The sequence below is a fragment of the Pseudorca crassidens genome, chromosome 1, assembly GCF_039906515.1.
Source record: "Pseudorca crassidens isolate mPseCra1 chromosome 1, mPseCra1.hap1, whole genome shotgun sequence".
In the NCBI taxonomy this organism is placed as follows: Eukaryota; Metazoa; Chordata; class Mammalia; order Artiodactyla; family Delphinidae; genus Pseudorca; species Pseudorca crassidens.
The window spans coordinates 4,828,778-4,847,310 of NC_090296.1; the positions used below are offsets into that span (position 1 = coordinate 4,828,778).

The 18,533-nt window shown below is 34.8% G+C and overlaps 1 long non-coding RNA gene, 10 other non-coding genes and 1 pseudogene across 12 annotated transcripts; all 12 read right to left on the bottom strand.

Annotated features, from left to right (window-relative positions):
• Positions 1-374: 374 nt before the first annotated feature.
• Positions 375-17,678, bottom strand: LOC137222506 (uncharacterized). Of its 2 annotated transcripts, XR_010942489.1 has the most exons (8): positions 17,367-17,678; positions 16,392-16,476; positions 10,389-10,463; positions 8,864-8,948; positions 3,509-3,609; positions 2,559-2,644; positions 1,153-1,229; positions 375-448 (listed from the first exon to the last, which is right to left on the bottom strand). It is a non-coding gene; the product is annotated as an uncharacterized lncRNA (long non-coding RNA). The 2 variants fall into 2 exon arrangements; XR_010942483.1 differs by lacking the exon at positions 375-448 and having other exon boundaries at positions 559-1,229.
• Positions 758-833, bottom strand: LOC137207878 (small nucleolar RNA SNORD113/SNORD114 family). The gene has a single exon (XR_010935353.1). It is a non-coding gene; the product is annotated as a small nucleolar RNA SNORD113/SNORD114 family (small nucleolar RNA).
• On the bottom strand, positions 3,118-3,190 carry LOC137207796 (small nucleolar RNA SNORD113/SNORD114 family). The gene has a single exon (XR_010935256.1). It is a non-coding gene; the product is annotated as a small nucleolar RNA SNORD113/SNORD114 family (small nucleolar RNA).
• Positions 8,488-8,560, bottom strand: LOC137207942 (small nucleolar RNA SNORD113/SNORD114 family). The gene has a single exon (XR_010935383.1). It is a non-coding gene; the product is annotated as a small nucleolar RNA SNORD113/SNORD114 family (small nucleolar RNA).
• Positions 9,055-9,131, bottom strand: LOC137207815 (small nucleolar RNA SNORD113/SNORD114 family). Its single transcript, XR_010935277.1, has one exon. It is a non-coding gene; the product is annotated as a small nucleolar RNA SNORD113/SNORD114 family (small nucleolar RNA).
• On the bottom strand, positions 9,979-10,050 carry LOC137207884 (small nucleolar RNA SNORD113/SNORD114 family). The gene has a single exon (XR_010935355.1). It is a non-coding gene; the product is annotated as a small nucleolar RNA SNORD113/SNORD114 family (small nucleolar RNA).
• LOC137207850 (small nucleolar RNA SNORD113/SNORD114 family) lies at positions 10,967-11,038 on the bottom strand. The gene has a single exon (XR_010935330.1). It is a non-coding gene; the product is annotated as a small nucleolar RNA SNORD113/SNORD114 family (small nucleolar RNA).
• On the bottom strand, positions 11,264-11,335 carry LOC137207847 (small nucleolar RNA SNORD113/SNORD114 family). The gene has a single exon (XR_010935329.1). It is a non-coding gene; the product is annotated as a small nucleolar RNA SNORD113/SNORD114 family (small nucleolar RNA).
• On the bottom strand, positions 12,870-12,945 carry LOC137207898 (small nucleolar RNA SNORD113/SNORD114 family). The gene has a single exon (XR_010935367.1). It is a non-coding gene; the product is annotated as a small nucleolar RNA SNORD113/SNORD114 family (small nucleolar RNA).
• On the bottom strand, positions 14,803-14,874 carry LOC137207861 (small nucleolar RNA SNORD113/SNORD114 family). Its single transcript, XR_010935338.1, has one exon. It is a non-coding gene; the product is annotated as a small nucleolar RNA SNORD113/SNORD114 family (small nucleolar RNA).
• LOC137207744 (small nucleolar RNA SNORD113/SNORD114 family) lies at positions 16,008-16,079 on the bottom strand. The gene has a single exon (XR_010935234.1). It is a non-coding gene; the product is annotated as a small nucleolar RNA SNORD113/SNORD114 family (small nucleolar RNA).
• Positions 16,961-17,030, bottom strand: LOC137207948 (small nucleolar RNA SNORD113/SNORD114 family; annotated as a pseudogene).
• Positions 17,679-18,533: the final 855 nt, after the last annotated feature.

An 18,533-nucleotide genomic window follows, 5' to 3' on the forward strand; every position in this document is an offset into this window, starting at 1 on the left:
TAAAAATTAATTAATTTATTTATTTATTTTTGGCTGTGTTGGGTCTTTGTTTCTGTGTGAGGGCTTTCTCTAGTTGTGGCAAGCGGGGGCCACTCTTCATCGTGGTGCACGGGCCTCTCACTATCGCGACCTCTCGTTGCAGAGCACAGGCTCCAGACGTGCAGGCTCAGTAGCTGTGGCTCACGGGCCTAGTTGCTCCGTGGCCTGTGGGATCTTCCCAGACCAGGGCTCGAACCCGTGTCCCCTGCATTAGCAGGCAGATTCTCAACCACTGAGCCACCAAGGAAGCCCCTTATTTTGCACTTTTAAATGAATCGCTTAAAAAAACAACAACACTGAAACCAAGAGAGTAACCTCACTATTACTCACATTAATCTGTCTTCCTAGTATATACAGGCAACCGTAGAGCTCATGAGGGTGGAAGATGCTGAAAGCACCTCGAGGGCATCTGTACTGAGAAGTACAACATGGAGCAGACAATTAAAAAAATGAGACTTAATCACCTTTTCTGAATAGGTATCAATGTTTTCAATTTTATTAATATCTTTTGCCACGCAACATACATTCATAATTGGACAATGCTTCACCCTATTGTTTTTAGTGTATGTATTTATATTTGTCTAATGATTCTATAGTAATTCCATAATAGTAACAAATCTAAGTTATGAAATGAATACAAGAATATGATCTTTGTATATGTCTCACATCTCTTTATAGAAACAATTTCAACAGAGGAACAGGTTAATTTTGTTCTGTGTTGGACCTCCGAGCTTCAGACACAAATTCTTTCATCGTCCATGACTCCTGTGCCATCAGACATCACCACTGGTCCATGATTTGGTCTGTTTCTCTTCATTTGTATGTTTGTACTGATTAAATTATGAATTCATTGATAAGAATAAAAATAATACATGGTTCATAAAAACTCTAGGACAAGATTCCTAACACTGGTTTACAGAATCATTTTCCACACAGACTATACCTTTTTCATTAATAGACCTCAATCCTGCACATTATTGATTAATCAACATAATGTTTCATATCCTATTTATCATTAGGAATATTTTAATGAATTTAATACTTTTTAATAATATTGTAAATACCCTTAAACACATGACCCAATCCAAGACAACAGTGTGGACCATTACTCACCTTGGTCTCTTTCCACACAAGGAAGCAGCAGACGATCTTGATGACAACAGGAGCTGAAGTCATCTCCAGCATCTGTTCTGAAGAGGACGAAGCAGACAAGATGATAAAAATGTTGAGACTTTCTCTCCACTGATTTAAAGTTTCCACAACTCATCTGCATAGTCATTTAGGCATTTATTAATTTATGGTAAGATTTATTTATTTTGCTCTTAAGAAATCAAATGTCAAAGTTGTAACTGAATCAGTAAATGACAATTATCACTATTATTCTCAAAGACATATACACTTGATCATTTTATTTTCCGTCCCAACTTACATCATCAGATTTCTTCATAATACTTTTTAACAATGAACAGTGTTTCTGCTCTTCATATTTATTTACTTACCTATTTATTGACTTATCCTGCCATTGATTTCTTAATAATAATACTTTTAGATATTTCTGTACACTAAGACTAAGAACATGATCCTCATATATGCCTGGCATCTCCCTACAGGATCACTTCAAAAGAGGGGAGAGGCTTCCCTGGTGGCGCAGTGGTTGAGAGTCCGCCTGCCGTTGCAGGGGACACGGGTTCGTGCCCCGGTCTGGGAAGATCCCACATGCCGCGGAACGGCTGGGCCCGTGAGCCATGGCCGCTGAGCCTGCGCGTCCGGAGCCTGTGCTCCGCAACGGGAGAGGCCACGACAGTGAGAGGCCCGCGTACCGCAAAAAAAAAAAAAAAAAAAAAAAAAAAAAGAGGGGAGAATGTTAGATTTGTTTTGTGTTGGTCCTCAGAACTCCAGACCTGTAGTGTTCCTCATCAAAGACTCATACCACAAGTCATCATTGTTTATGCAGACTTGGTCCTCATTACCTTCATTCACGTCAACACTTTTTATTGATTAATTCATCAATTCACTAATAATAATAAAATAAATGCTTCACGGTCACAAAAACTTAAAACAAACAAGGTCCTTGGCTCTTTCATTTGTCTATAGAATTACTTCCCACAGAAACTGTCATTAATTGACCTCAAAGTTTCCTATATAGATTCATTAATATGAATCCTATATAAATTTATTAATGCTTCATATTAACCCTACTTTTACTGTTTAGCCATGGTCGACAATCATCAATTATATTTCACATTTTTTTTTAAAGATTTTTTGATGTGGACCATTTTAAAAGTCCTTATTGAATTTGTTACAATATTGTTTCTGTTTTATGTTTTGGTTTTTTGGCCCCGCAGCATGTGGGATCTCAGCTCCCTGACCAGGGATCGAACCCACACCCCCTGCAATAGAAGGCGAAGTCTTAACCACTGGACCACCAGGGAAGTCCCTCACAGGTTTTAAGAATGCAGTGAAAATCTTATAAAAAACAAAACCACAAAACCAAGAAAATAATTCTGACTATTACTCACTTTGCTCTCCAAGCTCTTAACACATAGATGAAACCACAGGATTCGTGACGTCGGTGGAACACTTAAGTCAGCCCATTGCAACGATTCTAAGGAGCACAAGACAAAGTAGAAGATAAAAAAAGAGGTTAAGATATTTTCATTAGTCCTTGAATTGCACATTTCATTCAGTCAGTCATTTAGGTAGGTAGTGAATTGGGATCATTTGTATTTTATTTTCTCCTAAGTAAATGAACAATATCGATCTTGACAATGACAGTGAACATGAAAATTTGACTTATCAATAACTATCTCATCCTTAGTCAAAGAATAACCCCCTTGTACCATATGTTTCCTAACACACATTTGTTTTTAATATATATTGATAGTATTTCTTGCCTAACCACATATTTCTATAATTGGAGAAAGTTCCACCACCTTCATCTTTATTTATCTATTTATTATTTGATTGATCCCATTATAAAAAGAAAATGAATGAACATAAAACAAGATCCTTGTATACTCCTGACATGTGTCTATAGGATCACCTGAAATAGGGGCAATGGGCCAGAATCCATTTGCATTGGACCTCAGAGTTCCAGACGCGTATTCATCATACACAACTCATAACGCACCGAACAGTCATCATGGATCCAATGTTGTACCTATTTTCTTCATTCAATTCTACAGTGTTTATTGACTAATTCATTAATTCACTAATAATAATTTTAAAACTCAATTATTCGCAAAAAGCCAGAAAAGCCCTGAAATCCCTATTCTGTATATATAATAGAATTATTTACACATCAGTATATCTCTTTGTTTATATCCTTTGTTTTTATGTTACATATTAATTCAGTATTTATCACTGGGCTACAGTTGGCCATTCTTATTATATATGGTACTATTCAATAACACACTAAATACCCTGAAAGGAATCACTGAATCCATACAAGACTTTGACTATTACTCACATTAGGTGTCTGTGTTAGGTGTCTGTTCTCCTAACACAGAGATGCAATCACAGAGGTCACCATCACGGTACACTGCTTAAATCAGCTCAAGTGTTTCCATTCTGCAAAGTACAAAGAAGTCGATGATAAAAAAACATTTAAGTATAATCCCCATTGATCCTTGATATCCACATTTCATTTACTCATGCATTTAGGTATTTATAAATTATTCACAAGGGAGATATTTGTTTGTTTGTTTGTTTTTGTTTTTTAAATTTACGGCTTTATTGAGCTACGATGGACAAATAAAAATTGTTCATGTCTAAACTGTACAAAATGATGTTTAAAGCTATTCAACATTATTTAACACACATACAGATTGTGAAATAATCAATAAAATCAAGTTAATGAACACACCCATCACCTCACATAGTTGACTTTGTGTGTGATGAGAACACTTAAGACTTACTCTATTTGCAAATTCCAAGAACACAATAGAGTATTATTAACCATAGCCACGAAGGTGTGCATTACATCCCTACATATTATTCATTGTGTAAGGGAAATGTGTACCCTTTGACTAACATCTCCCATTTCTCCCACCTCCCGGTGGCCCCTGGCTACTCAGCATTTTTTTTTTTTTTACATCTTTATTGTTTTACAATGCTTTACAATGGTGTGTTAGTTTCTGATTTATAACAAAGTGAATCAGTTATACATATACATATGTTCACGTATCTCTTCCCTCTTGCGTCTCCCTCCCTCCCACCCTCCCTATCCCAACCCTCTAGGTGGTCACAAAGCACCGAGCTGATCTCCCTGTGCTATGCGGCTGCTTCCCACTAGCTATCTATTTTACGTTTGGTAGTGTATATATGTCCATGCTACTCTCTCACTTTGTCACAGCTTACCCTTCCCCCTCCCCATATCCTCAAGTCCATTCTCTAGTAGATCTGTGTCTTTGTTTTTTTTTTTTTTTTGGTCTGTGTCTTTATTCCTGTCTTACCCCTAGGTTCTTCATGACCTTTTTTCTTATATTCCATATATATGTGTTAGCATAGGGTATTTGTTTTTCTCTTTCTGACTTACTTCACTCTGTATGACAGACTCTAGGCCCATCCACCTCATTACAAATAGCTCAATTTCGTTTCTTTTGATGGCTGAGTAATATTCCATTGTATATATGTGCCACATCTTCTTTATCCATTCATCCGATGATGGGCACTTAGGTTGCTTCCATTTCCTGGCTACTGTAAATAGAGCTGCAATGAACATTTTGGTACATGACACTTTTTGAATTATGGTTTTCTCAGGGTACATGCCCAGTAGTGGGATTGCTGGGTCATATGGTAGTTCTATTTGTAGTTTTTTAAGGAACCTCCATACTGTGCTCCATAGTGGCTGTACCAATTCACATTCCCACCAGCAGTGCAAGAGTGTTTCCTTTTCTCCACACCCTCTCCAGCATTTATTGTTTCTAGATTTTTTGATGATGGCCATTCTGACTGGTGCGAGATGATATCTCACTGTAGTTTTGATTTGCATTGCTCTAATGATTAATTATGTTGAGCATTCTTTCATGTGTTTGTTGGCAGTCTATATATCTTCTTTGGAGAAATGTCTATTTAGGTATTCTGCCCATTTTTGGATTGGGTTGTTCTTTTTTTGATATTGAGCTTCATGAGCTGCTTGTAAATTTTGGAGATTAATCCTTTGTCAGTTGCTTCGTTTGCAAATATTTTCTCCCATTCTGAGGGTTATCTTTTGGTCTTGTTTATGGTTTCCTTTGCTGTGCAAAAGCTTTGAAGTTTCATTAGGTCCCATTTGTTTATTTTTGTTTTTATTTCCATTTCTCTAGGAGGTGGGTCAAAAAGGATCTTGCTGTGATTTATGTCATAGAGTGTTCTACATTTTCTTCTAAGAGTTTGATAGTTTCTGGCCTTACATTTAGGTCTTTAATCCATTTTGAGTTTATTTTTGTGTACAGTGTTAGGGAGTGATCTAATCTCATACTTTTACATGTACCTGTCCAGTTTTCCCAGCACCACTTATTGAAGAGGCTGTCCTTTCTCCACTGTGCATTCCTGCCTCCTTTATCAAAGATACGGTGACCATATGTGCGTGGGTTTATCTCTGGGCTTTCTATCCTGTTCCATTGATCTATATTTCTGTTTTTGTGCCAGTATCATACTGTCTTGATTACTGTAGCATTGTAGTATAGTCTGAAGTCAGGGAGCCTGATTCCTCCAGCTCCGTTTTTCGTTCTCAAGATTGCTTTGGCTATTCGGGGTCTTTTGTGTTTCCATACAAATTGTGAAATTTTTTGTTCTAGTTCTGTGAAAAATGCCAGTGGTAGTTTGATAGGGATTGCATTGAATCTGTAGATTGCTTTGGGTAGTAGAGTCATTTTCACAATGTTGATTCTTCCATTCCAAGAACATGGTATATCTCTCCATCTATTTGTATCATCTTTAATTTCTTTCATCAGTGTCTTATAATTTTCTGCATACAGGTTTTTTGTCTCCTTAGGTAGGTTTATTCCTAGATATTTTATTCTTTTTGTTGCAGTGGTAAATGGGAATGTTTTCTTGATTTCACTTTCAGATTTTTCATCCTTAGTGTATAGGAATGCCAGATTTTGTATCCTGCTACTTTACCAAATTCATTGATAAGCTCTAGTAGTTTTCTGGTGGCATCTTTAGGATTCTCTATGTATAGTATCATGTCATCTGCAAACAGTGACAGCTTTACTTCTTCTTTTCCGATTTGGATTCCTTTTATTTCCTTTTCTTCTCTGATTGCTGTGGCTAAAACTTCCAAAACTATGTTGAATAAGAGTGGTGAGAGTGGGCAACCTTGTCTTGTTCCTGATCTTAGTGGAAATGCTTTCAGTTTTTCACCATTGAGGACGATGTTGGCTGTGGGTTTGTCATATATGGTCTTTATTATGTTGAGGAAAGTTCCCTCTATGCCTACTTTCTGGAGGGTTTTTATCATAAATGGGTGTTGAATTTTGTCGAAAGCTTTCTCTGCATCTATTGAGATGACCATATGGTTTTTCTCCTTCAATTTGTTAATATGGTGTATCACATTGATTGATTTGCGTATATTGAAGAATCCTTGCATTCCTGGGTTAAACCCCACTTGATAATGGTGTATGATCCTTTTAATGTGCTGTTGGATTCTGTTTGCTAGTATTTTGTTGAGGATTTTTGCATCAGTGTTCATCAGTGATATTGGCCTGTAGTTTTCTTTCTTTGTGACATCCTTGTCTGGTTTTGGTATCAGGGTGATGGTGGTCTCATAGAATGGGTGTGGGAGTGTTCCTCCCTCTGCTGTATTTTGGAAGAGTTTGAGAAGTATAGGTGTCAGCTCTTCTCTAAATGTTTGAAAGAATTAGCCTGTGAAGCCATCTGGTTCTGGGCTTTTGTTTGTTGGAAGATTTTTAATCACAGTTTCAATTTCACTGCTTGTGATTGGTCTGTTCATATTTTCTATTTTTTCCTGATTCAGTCTTGGCAGATTGTGCATTTCTAAGAATTTGTCCATTTCTTCCAGGTGGTCCATTTTATTGGCATAGAGTTGCTTGTAGTAATCTCTCATGATCTTTTGTATTTCTGCAGTGTCAGTTGTTACTTCTCCTTTTTCATTTCTAATTCTATTGATTTGAGTCTTCTCCCTTTTTTTCTTGATGAGTCTGGCTAATGGTTTATCAATTTTGTTTATCTTCTCAAAGAACCAGCTCTTAGTTTTACTGATCTTTGCTATCATTTCCTTAATTTCTTTTTCATTTATTTCTGATCTGATCTTTATGATTTCTTTCCTTCTGCTAACTTTGGGGTGTTTTTGTTCTTCTTCCTCTAATTGCTTTAGGTGCAAGGTTAGGTTGTTTATTTGAGATGTTTCCTGTTTCTTAAGGTAGGATTGTATTGCTATAAACTTCCCTCTTAGAACTGCTTTTGCTGCATCCCATAGGTTTTGGGTCATCGTGTCTCCATTGTCATTTGTTTCTAGGTATTTTTTGATTTCCTCTTTGATTTCTTCAGTGATCGCTTCATTATTAAGTAGTGTATTGTTTAGCCTCCGTGTGTTTGTATTTTTTACAGATCTTTTCCTGTAATGATATCCAGTCTCATAGTGTTGTGGTCGGAAAAGATACTTGATACAATTTCAATTTTCTTAAGTTTACCAAGGCTTGATTTGTGACCCAACATATGATCTATCCTGGAGAATGTTCCAAGAGCACTTGAGAACAATGTGTATTCTGTTGTTTTTGGATGGAATGTCCTATAAATACCAATTAAGTCCATCTTATTTAATGTATCATTTAAAGCTTGTGTTTCCTTATTTATTTTCATTTTGGATGATCTGTCCATTGGTGAAAGTGGGGTGTTAAAGTCCCCTACTATGAATGTGTTACTGTTGATTTCCCCTTTTATGGCTGTTAGTATTTGCCTTATGTATTGAGGTGCTCCTATGTTGGGTGCATAAATATTTACAATTGTTATATCTTCTTCTTGGATTGATCCCTTGATCATTGTGTAGTGTCCTTCTTTGTCTCTTGTAATAGTCTTTATTTTAAAGTCTGTTTTGTCTGATATGAGAATTGCTACTCCAGCTTTCTTTTGGTTTCCATTTGCATGGAATACACAGTGGAGATATTTTTATCTTAACAAAATGAATAACAGCAAACTTGAGACAAACCCACAACAATATAATTGATTCTTAATTATCTGTATTGATATGATCCTTAGTCAAAGCGATGCTCTTGATCCATTTATTCCTGAGTTTCAGTGTTTTCAATTTTATTAATAGTATTTCTTGTCTAGCCACATGTTTATACTTAGACAAAGTTCACCCTTTTTTCTTTACCTGTTATTTATATTTATTTAATGGTTTTATAATTAATCCATTAATAATAATAAATCTAAATCTATGAACCAAATACGTATACTGGGTATATCTTAACATGAAATACAAGAAATACACTAGGTATTTTGTTGGACCTCAGTATCTAGACATATATTACTCACTATCCAGACTCATCTGCTACCATTCATCATCACTGGCGCATGAAAGCCCTCTTTCTTTTCATTCTCATAAACATCTGTTTATCGATAAATTCATTGCTAAATACACAGAAATAAAAAATAAACTAAAATATTGTCAATATCTATCTCTAAAATCTTTTCCAGAGACTAACTCTGTTTCAAAAACTGACCTCAAGGATACATTTATAGATTAATCAACATAACATTTCATGTCACTCTGATACTAACATGGCATTTTTCCTTCTTTGATTATATTTCATATTTTGAATAATACATGAATAACCTTAAACAAACCACTGAAACTAAAACATTGACTATTACTCACATGGTCTTCATACTCCTACAGCACAGATGAAACCAGAGAGCTCGTGACCATGCAAGATGTTTCAATCAGCTCCAGTGCGTCCATTCTGAGGAATATAAAGCAGAGGAGATGATAATAAAATGAGATGCTCTTCCTGACATCTGTCTATAGGATGCCTTCTCAAGTTGAGAATGGACTAGCTTAATTCAATACTGGACCTCAGAGTTTTAGACATGTATTCATCGTATATGACTCATATTGATGATGACCAGAAATCATCATCGATCCAATATTTGTCCTATTTTTCTACATACATTTCTATATCTTTATTGATTAAATCAAAAATCCACTAATAATTTCAGCAGTACAATTCAAAAAATAAAACAAGAAGAGCCTTGGTGTACATAGAAGTATTGTTACTGTAACATATCTTCCTCGATAATACATTGTTTTCCATATATACATTAATCAATATAATGGTTCATATATTCATACTCAGGACTGAGATGTAGCTGCCTTCTTTACTTATATTCCACATTTCTTAATAATACCGTAAATTACTTTAATAAAAAAACAGAGAACGTCAACTGTTACTCAGAGCTCCTGTCCATGGAAGATGCTAAATCATCTCTACTGCCTTCATTCTGAGGAGTACAGAACACGGAAGATGATAAAAATATTGAGACCTAATAACCACTGATCCTTGTTTTCTGCATTTCATTTACTCAGTATTTAGGTATTTATTACTTTTTCTTTCTCTCTATACTTTTTATCTTGTTAAAAGAGAAAGCTTAATCTATAGTCTTAGGCAGAACAATTAAACTGTCTGTACTGATGCATTTCTATCTAAGCTTGGTCAAAGAGATGACCTTCAGCCATTTATTTAATGGGCAGCAGTGTTTTCAGTGTTTACTAACAGTGTCTTTTGCTAAACCAAATACGTTCATATTTGGACAGTGCTTCACCCTATTTTTCCTTATGTTTATTTGTATTTGTTTAATGGTTCTATCAGAGATCCATTAATAATAACAAATCTAAGTCTGTGAAATCCATACAAAGATATGATCTATTTATATTCCTGTCATCTCTCTATAGAGACAATTTCACCAGAAGGAAGAGACTACTTATGGTCTGGGCTGGACCTCAGAGTTTCAGACATGTTTTCATCGTTCAGGACTCTTCCCGTCACGTTCATCATCATTGGTCCATCACTGAGTCTCTTTTCTTCCATCATTTCTACATTTGTATTGATTAAATCATTAATTAATTGGTAATAATAAAAATAATATATGGTTCACTAAATATTCCAAGAATAAGACTCTTCAATACCCCTAACCTCAGTTTACAGAATCATTTCCCACTAAGGGCCCATCTCTTCCAATTTTCAACCTCAATCCTATCCATTATCAATTATTCAAAAGAATATTTCTTATATTTATCATTGAACTATGAGTAAGTTTTTGATTAATGTAATACGTTTTAATAACACCATGAGTACCCTCAAACGCACCACCAGTCCAAGACAACAACCTTGCCCATTGCTCACCTTAGTTTCCTTCCTGACACAGGGGCGGTGTGACAAGTGAGCACGGCAGAAGCTGAAATAGCAGGAACATCCATCCTGAAGAATAACAAGCAGACAAGGTGATAAAAATACTGAGATATACGCTCTCCATTGATCCAAATATCACACTATTCATTTGCACAGTAATTGAGGCATTGACTAAATTATGGTAATATTTGTTTCTTTTTCCCTTAATAAATCAAATGTCAAAGTTGTAACTGACTCAGTCAGTAACCAATACCTGTCACTTTCTATATCACCAAAAGAGGTAACACCCTTATACCACATCTTTCTCAATGGTTATCAGTCTTTTCAATATTTATTAATGTATTACTATATGATAGTAACTTTTGCCTAACCACATGTTTTTATAATTGAAAAAGGCTTCACTTTCATCATTTTTTTATTCTACACATTTGTATATTGACTATTTCATTGATTCAATTATAAAAATAGAAAAAATGCACGGTAATAATAACCGAAACAAAGATCTTTGTATATTCCTAACCACTGCCTATAAGGTCACTTCAAACAGGACAATGGACTAGATTCCATTTGCATCAGACCTCAGAGCTCCAGACACATATTCATCGTACACAACCCATATGCCACGGATAGTCATCATCAGACCAATATTGTCCATCTTTTTCAACATACATTTCTATTTCTTTATTGTGTAAATCACAAATTCACTAATAATTTTAAGCAGTACAATTTTAAAAAAACAAAGAGAGCCTTGATGTATAAAGAATTATTCTTACTTTAACACATTAATACAAGAATATGATCTATTTATATTCCTGAAACCTCTCAACAGAAAAAGTTTCATCAGAGGAAATATACTACTTATGTCTGCATTGGACCTCAGAGTTCCAGACATGTTTTCATCGTTTAGGACTCTTCCCGAAACGATCATCATCATTGGTCCATGATTGAGTCTCTTTTCTTTGCTCAATTCTGTTCATTGACTAATTCAGTAATGCACTTACAATAACTAAAAAACCCTATTATTCACAAAATCTTAGAAGAGTCATGATATCCCTATTGTGTACATAGATCATTCTCACATCAACGTATCCCTTTTTTTAAATTAGATTCTGTTTTTCACTGATGCAGTAATCAATTAATGTGTCATAAAATTCAATAGTTATCACTGAGCTACACTTGGCCTTCTGTTATTCTATATGGAACATTCAAACAATACAATGAATACACACACAAACAAAAACAAACAAACAAACAGAAATCAACAAAACTGTGACAAGAAATTTGACTATTACTCACATTGGTCTCTGTGCTTCTAACCCAGAAATGCAATCATAAGGTGCATCACCACAGAATAATGCTTCATCAGCGTGAATGTGTCCATTTTGAACAATATGAAGTACAGTCAATGATAAAAACAAAGGAAAGAAAATTTATTGTCATTGACTCTTGCATTCTACGTCTCGTTTACCCAGACATTTAGGAATGTATAGCTTTTTCTAATGTAGACATTGTTTTCTCCTGAAAGAAAGAAAAACCTAATACTTGACACTGACTCAGAAAAACAAAATCGACTTCCAATACTTCAAGTCTATCTGAATCTTAGCCACAGAGGTAACATCTTTCATCCACTGATTTCATAATGGGCACCAGTGTTGGGAGTTTCTCTTACTATTTCTTTCCTCACCATTTATGTTCACAATTAGACAATAATATATCTGTTCTTCTTCATCTATTATCTATATCTTTAAAGGTACTCTCACTGATGTATTAATAATTTTAAAACTCAATCTTAGAACTTGAACTTTAAACATTCATAACGTCTGTCCATAGGATGAAATAAACAAAGAACTAGAGTATGGAATGTCTTGGGCCTCAAGGTTCCAGACATTTTTCATTTGTCATCCATGACTCATCTGCTAATCATCACTGGTTCATTTGAGACCTAGTTTTAGTTCATTCATTTATATATTTGTATCAATTAAATCCTTATTCATTGATAATAATAAAATAAATACATGATTAACAAAAAACAAAGAACAAGACACTCGAATACCCCTGACTTGTCTCTAATTAATACTAAAATAGATTATACCTTTCATTAATAAATATCAATGTTATATATTATCAATAAATCAACATAAGGTTTCATATCATATTTATCATTGGGCCATAGTTAACCTTTTGATGATATCTATCACGTTTGAGAATACAATGAAAACACTTGAACCAATTCCCCAAACCAAGACAGGACCCCACCCGGGTCTCTGTCCCACAGCAACCTGAAAAGGAGAACCTTGATCAAAATGCAGGCTGAAATCACCTTGAGCTTCTATTCTGAAAAGTACCAGAGAAGGTGATGACCGAGATTGAGACTTTCACACCATGGATTGGCAGATTTGTTGATTGATGCTTTCATTGAATCAATTAGCATAACCAATGAAAACGCATGAAGAGAAAGACCACATTTCTTGTGTATTGGACCTCAGGGTTCCAGACACGTAATTATTCGTCATCGATGACTCATATGCTGGCATTTACCGTCATCGATACAGAAAAGATGACCTTCTCTTCATTCTATATGGTTCACTGATTCATACGTTAATTCACTAATGCCAATTTTGGCACTCTTGGGTTTGCAAAATCCAGCGAGGCCTCGATATCACTCACCTGTCTCTAGAACCATTCTCACGTCATCATATCTCTCTCATATTTATTATCAAGTTTTTGCTTCACAACAGTTCCTTGTTTATCAGTGGGATAAAGATGCCCTCCTTTAATTTTCTTTCACTCATTTTGTTAGCACAGTCATTACTTTTAGAGAATCCACCCACCCCCAGACTAGGAACTAGATGATGCTCACATGGTTGTTCTGGCTCTTACAACCAAGATGCCATCCTAGGCTGGCACTCGAGGAAGAATCCTCATTTCTGGTCCAGTGTGTCCACTCTGAAGAGTATAAAACAAAGCAGAAGATAAAAATGGTGGAGACAATCCACTCATCCCTGCTTCCACATTCACATTGTTATGTAAGCTATCCCTAATGTAGCAGATATGTGAAATCTTATGAAAACGAACCATTTTGATCTTGACACTGCGCTACATGATGAAGATTGTCCATCACTTCTCTTGGCACCTCCATCCTTACCCTAAGTGGTAACAGTCAGGTACCATTCATTTTTAATTGAAATTCAGGGTGTCCGTGGTACATTAATAATATTTCTTGGCTCAGCACGTATTTCAGTAATTGGAAATTGTTTTACTCCATTCATCTTTATTTTTAATTATATATTTATTTACAGATTCTAGCATTTTCCAATTACAATAAAAGAATGACTATCCATGAACACAAAGACCACAAATAAGCCCCTCCTTTATTCTTGACATCTGTTTATAGGATGCCTTCTCGAGTTGAGCATGGACTCAATTAATTTAATATTGTACCTCAGAGTTCCTCAGTGCTCCAGAGTTCCAGAATATACTGGTATATTCACCATATACCACTCATAATGATGACCGGAAATCATCACTGATCCAATATTGTTCCTATGTTCCTACATATATTTCTATTTTTTATTGATTAAATAAAAAATTCACCAATAATTTTGGCAGTACAACTCAAAAAAAAGAAACAAGAAAAGCCTTGATGTATATAGAATAATTTGTACTTAAATATATCTCTCTTTAATACATTGTTTTCCATATGTGCATTAATCAACATAATAGTTTGTATAACAATACTCAACAATGAGATGTAGCTGCCTTCTTTACTTATATTCCACACTTCTTAATAATACAGTAAATTACTTTAATAAAAAAACAGAGAATTTCAACTGTTACTCACATAAATCTCCATCCTCCTATTATACAGAGGCAACCAGAGCTCCTGTCCATGGAAGATGCTAAATCATCTCTACTGCCTTCATTCTGAGGAGTACACAACACGGAAGATGATAAAAATATTGAGACCTAATAGCCACCGATCCTTGTTTTCTGCATTTTATTTACTCAGTAGTTAGGTATTATTAGTTTTTCTTTCTCTCTTATCCCGTTAAAAGAAAAAACACTCAATCTTTAGTCTGAGGCAGAACAATTAAACTGTCTTTACTGATGCATTTCTATCTAACTTTGGTCCAAGAGGTGACCTTCACCCATTTATTTAATGGGCAGCAGTGTTTTCAATGTTTGTTAACAGTATCTTTTGCCAAACAAAACACATTCACATTTGGACAATGCTTCACCTTATTTTTCCTTACGTTTATTTATATTTGCTTAAAGGTTCTAACACAGATCCGTTAATAATAACAAATCTAAGTCTGTGAAATCCATACAAAGATATGATCTATTTATATTCCTGTTATCTCTCTATAGAGACAGTTTCACCAGAAGGAAGAGACTACCAGGGTCTGGGTTGGACCTCAGAGTTTCAGACATGTTTTCATCGTTCAGGACTCTTCCCGTCACGTTCATCATCATTGGTCCATCACTGAGTCTCTTTTCTTCCATCATTTCTATATTTGTATTGATTAAATCATTAATTAATTGGTAATAATAAAAATAATATATGGTTCACTAAATATTCCAAAAATAAGACTCTTCAATACCCCTAACCTCAGTTTACAGAATCATTTCCCACTAAGGGCCCATCTCTTCCAATTTTCAACCTCAATCCTATCCATTATCAATTATTCAAAAGAATATTTCTTATATTTATCATTGAACTATGAGTAAGTTTTTGATTAATGTAATACGTTTTAATAACACCATGAGTACCCTCAAACGCACCACCAGTCCAAGACAACAACCTTGCCCATTGCTCACCTTAGTTTCCTTCCTGACACAGGGGCGGTGTGACAAGTGAGCATGGCAGAAGCTGAAATAGCAGGAACATTCATCCTGAAGAATAACAAGCAGACAAGGTGATAAAAATACTGAGATATACGCTCTCCATTGATCCAAATATCACACTATTCATTTGCACAGTAATTGAGGCATTGACTAAATTATGGTAATATTTGTTTCTTTTTCCCTTAATAAATCAAATGTCAAAGTTGTAACTGACTCAGTCAGTAACCAATACCTGTCATTTTCTATATCGCCCCTAGCCAAAGAGGTGATATACCACTTCTTTCCCAATGGTTATAAGTCTTTTCAATAAATTTTTTTAAAAAGAATTATGGGGGTGTTTTTTGGATGTGGACCATTTTTAAAGTCTTTACTGAATTTGTTCCAATATTGCTTCTGTTTTATGTTTTGTTTTTTTGGCCACGAGGCATGTGGGATCTTAGCTCCCCGACCAGGGATCGAAACCGCACCCACTGCATTGGAAAACGAATTCTTAACCACTGGACCGCCAGGGAAGCCCCTCAAAAAATATTAATGTATTAATATACGATAGTAATTTTTGCCTAACCATATATTTTTATAATTGGAAAAGGCTTCACATTCATCATTTTTTAAATTTTACACATCTGTATATTCACTATTTCATTGATTCAGTTACAAAAATAGAAAAAAATGCCTGGTCATAATAACCAAAACAAACATCTTTGTGTATTCCTAATCACTGCCTATAAGGTCACTGCAAACAGGAAAATGGACTAGAATCCATTTGCATCGGACTTCAGAGCTCCAGACACGTATTCATCGTACACGACTCATACGCCACCAGTAGTCATCATCGATCCAATATTGTCCCTTTTTTTCTAAATATATTTCTATTTCTTTATTGTGTAAATCACAAATTCACTAATAATTTTATCAGTACAATTAGAAAAACAAGAAGAGCTTTGATGTATATAGAATATTCTTACTTTAATACATCTCTCATTAACACTCTCAGTTTTCCGTATATTCATTAATCAATATAATGATTCTTATACCAATACTCAACACTGAGATGCAGCCGCCTTCTTTACTTATAGTCCACATTTCTTAATCATACATTGAATTACTTTAATAAAAAAACAAACTGAGAAAAGAACTTCGACTATTACTCACATTAATCTCCATCCTCCTACTATTCAGAGGCAAGCACAGAGCTCATGCCCATGAAAGACGCTAAATCATCTCTATTGCCTTCATTCTGAGGAGTACAGAACACAGGAGATGATAAAAATATTCAGACCTAATTGCCATTGATCCTTATTTTCCAAATTTCATTTACTCAGTATTTAGGTAGTTATTATTTTTTCTTTCAATACTTTCTATTTTGTTAAAAGAGAAAGCTCAGTCTTTAGTCTGAGGCAGAACAAGTAAACTGACTCTTACATATGCATTTCTATCCAAACTGGGTCAAATAGGTGACCCTCAGCCATTTATTTAATGGGCATCAGTGTTTTCAATGTTTGTTAACAGTAACTTTTGTCACAAAGTTCCAATTTGGACAATGTTTCACCCTACTCTTCCTTATATGTTTATTTATACTTGCTTAATGGTTCCATCACAGATCCATTAATAACAACAAATCTAAGTCTATGAAATCAATATAAGAATATGATTTCTTTATATTCCTGACATCTCTCTATAGAAATAATTTCAAACAGGGAATAGACTACTTATGATCTGGGTTGGACCTCAGTTTCAACCATGTTTTCATCATTCAGGACTCTTCCCATCACAATCATCATCATTGGCCCACGATTGAGTCTCTTTTTTTGTTCATTTCTATTTGTTTATTGACTAATTCAGTAAGTCACTCATAATAATTTAAAAAGCCTATTATTCACAAATCCAAAGAAGAGTTATGATATTTCTGTCTATAAATAGATCATTCTCACAGCAATGTACCTCTTTTTAAATTATATGCTGTTACTCATCTATGCATTAATCAATTAATGTTTCATAAACTTCTGTATCACTGAGCTGCATTGTCCCTCTGTCATCCTATATGGAATTTTCAAATAGTACACTGTATACACACACAGAGGAAAAAAAATCACTGAAACCAAGACAAGAAATTTGACTATTACTCACATTGGTCTCTGTGCTTCTAACACAGAGATGCAATCATTAAGGTGCATCACCACGGAATAACGCTTTATCAGCGCGAATGTGTCCATTTTGAACAATATGAAGCACAGTCAATGAGGAAAAAAAACAAATTTATTGCCATTGACTCTTGCATTCTACATTTCATTTACCCAGTCATTTAGGAATTTATAACTTTTTTATAATGCAGACATTGTTTTCTCTTAACAGAAAGAACAACTTCAAACTTGAGATTGACTCAGAACAATAAAATCAACTCTGAATAGTTCAAGTCTATTTGATACTTGGCCAGAGAGGTGATACCCCTGAGCCATCCATTTCATAATGGACATCAATGTTGGCAATTTTTATTAATATTTCTTGCCTCATTATATATATTCCTAATTAGACAATAATTTACTGTTCTTCTTCATCTATTATCTACATATTTTTAATGGTGCTCTTATTGCTGTATTACTAATTTTTAACCTCGGTCTAAGCACTTGAACTTCTTAACATCTGTGCATAGGATGAAATAAACAAAGAAAAAGAGTATGGACTGTGTTGGGCCTCAGCGTTCCAGACCCTTATTTTTCATCATCCATGGTCATGTGTTAATCATCATTGATTCATTTGGGCCCATGTTTAGTTCATTTATTTATATATTTGTATCAATTAAATGATTACTTCACTTATAATAATAAAATAAATATTTGAGTAACAAAAACCAAAGAACTAGCCATTGGATATCCCTGACTTGTCTCTAATACCAACATAGATTATATCATTCATTAATAAATATGAATGTTATATATTATCAATTAATCAACATAAGGTCTCATATGATATTTATCATTGGCCATAGTTAACTTTTTGATTATATTTACTACTTTCAAAGAATACAATGAAAACACTTAAACCAACTCGCCAAACCAAGACAGGAACCCTGGCTATAGCTTACCTGGGTCTCTGTCCCATAGCAACCTGAAAAGGAGAACCTTGATCAAAATGGAGGCTGAACTCACCTTGAGCTTCTATTCTGGAAAGTACCAAACAGAGAAGGTGATAACCGAGATTGAGACTTTCACACCATGGATCGGTGGATTTGTTGACTGATGCTTTCATTAGCATAACCAATGAAAACACACGAAGAGAAGACCACATTTCTTTTGT